Source organism: Salmo salar, chromosome 13 (assembly GCF_965601325.2).
Source record: "Salmo salar chromosome 13, fSalSal1, whole genome shotgun sequence".
NCBI classification, from domain to species: Eukaryota; Metazoa; Chordata; class Actinopteri; order Salmoniformes; family Salmonidae; genus Salmo; species Salmo salar.
Genome location: NC_138303.1, coordinates 86520699 through 86523205, shown reverse-complemented (window position 1 = coordinate 86523205; position 2507 = coordinate 86520699).

The following is a 2507-nucleotide window of genomic DNA, read 5'->3' as shown; positions in this document are numbered from 1 at the left end:
GGGAGTTGTCTGGTTATTTCCTGTGAACTTAGTGGTGTTATGTTATTGTGAAAAATATTTTAATTCAATATTTAAAGTCTAAATAATTTTCCTACAACATATTTGAGTCAATAGGGGGCCATGTTTAAGCAGTCTGACACATGGACAAAACTAGCTGTCGTCCTCAGACCGAGGGAGTGTTTTGTATGGTACTGTACATTTCAGATAAGGTGAAGGTCAGAGTATTGACCTTCTGTCAGGTATGGTTAGATGTCAAGGCAGGCTCCATCCTGTTTCAAAGGGAAGTTACTGGGTAAAGTCAGAATGTATACTCTAATCTTGCCTGCACTCCCCATCAACACTGCATCCACTTTCTGACAACCTCAATGTCCTACCCGTATGCTACAAGCCCACTATTTGTCAGCTCTCATATCAGTTAGTGATTTACAGCCTCCCAGCTATCACAGTGAATTTGACTTGGCATTTTCTTATTGGGTTTGGTTTAACTCACCTAAAGTTGAAAGGGTAACGATGTTGAGACATGCATAAATCAACTATGCCTCTGACAGGAGCCCATCCCTTTACTGTCCTGCTGAGAGCCTGTAAAGCCACTAGATGGCAGCCTCTCCAAAGACTGGCCAGGGGCCCATGAGCAGAAAAATCCACAAGAGAGTGATAGTGTTAAACTTGAGGATCTAAATCCGCTCCCTGATGAACATTACCAACACACACCTGAATTCTGCTGCACACCAAACCTTGCATCCCCTTCTCCCTTCAGAGACCTGTTGACCTACGTAGTTCATATACTATCATTATTATTTTGGTTAAGTGACCCCTGTTCTCTAGAGTAGCTGGATAATTCTCCCTGACTTTACACTTACTTTGGGTTATTAAATGTATTTTTATCTTATTTGATTCATACTCAACATTCAAGCTTGAAGCCCTAAATATGGAGTATCAATACAGGATTTTGACAAGGGAATAGCAACATCTATCATTAATGATCAGCATCTTTGTGGCAAGAAAATCATAAGAATTCCAGCTTTAAAATTGTATTTTTGGAATATGCATTAATCTAAGATGTCCTATTCCTGTTAATTAATTAAAGCAATTTGGTGTCTCCTATTTGGCCATCCAAGGTCATTTATGTATGAATAATCTTGTGTGTGTATTTCATTGTTTGCTTGTGTGTCTGTGTTTTAAGATGGCTGTTCCAGGTCACTGATGACACACCTGCGTCTCTCTCTCATGTGCCTTAGAGCTTTGAACTCATTCAGCCCTATCCCCAGCCAGCTGACAACAGCTCTCCAGAGCCTCTCTGTCACTAACCACTAAACCAGGTCCAAACATATTCTACTGATGCACCTCAGTCAGAGCTGTTGCCTTCTGTCTGTCTGCCTGCCACAGGACTGATACACCATGTGTCCTGGATGAGGGTGAGACCGTAAGCCCCCTCGCCCAAGATGCTGAACACACGCAATGCTCCCTCCTCCTTCCCTCCCTGTCTGCTCTCTCTCTCACTCACACACAAACACATACACAGAGCTAGTTAAGTCAATCCTTGATTCACTGCAGATGTTGCTGTGTAAGGTCTGTGGTTGTGAACTTGCCTGATTGACTGCTGAAGCCGTGGCTGTTTTTATATAAGGGAATGCCAAAAACAATGCATGCACTGTTACCATGACATCACAAGCACATGTTCTACTCACCTCTCACAAACCTGCACGCAACCTGAACACCAACCCCCACTCCTCTCCCTCCCTCCCTCCCTCCCCCCTCCCCCCTCCCTCCCTCCCCCCCTCCCCCTCTATTTCTCCTTATGGTCCAAGACTCCATATATCTGTCTGCCCATCTTCGCCTTGATGCTGTTAGTGTTGGCTATGCACAGGTGTGGTAGAGCGTGTGTATCTGTGGGCAGATGGGTGGGTGGGGGTAGCCTACAGTATATACAGTCTCACACTGTCATAATATTAATCTAATGTAGCATTCAATGTCATGGCAGAATACTATACTGTGCTCATCTCTCCAGAGAGAGAGACAGAAGGGGATGGAATGGAGAAGGGGAAATGGACAGAATGTGATTAAGTGAATGAGGAGGAGGGGCGAGAGGATAGGGTGAGAAGGTGATAGCAGAGATAGATAGGTGTGGAGGGAGGGTGTAGAGAGGAGGTGCAGAACCATGATTCTCCTGTAATCCTCTCAACAGAAGCACGAGCCGGGTGATGTGTAACAGAAAGAACAAAAGTGAGAAAAAAAAGAGGGACCATGTGTACAAGAGGATGATGAGAGACAGAGCGACAGTGAGAGAGAAAGATAGCTCTACCAAGACTCCACACTGAGGATTACTGAAAAAAAGCAGGGAAGAAGAGGTGGCGGTAGAATCGCTTATTCCAATAGTACAGGAGGAGAGAACAGAGACGGCACAAGGGAGGGAGGAATTCTTGATAGCACAAGTGAAGCAGCGATCAGGGTAGCAATCCGAGCACACTCGAGAAGGAAAGAGGGTAGCGAGAGAGAAAGAGAGTGAG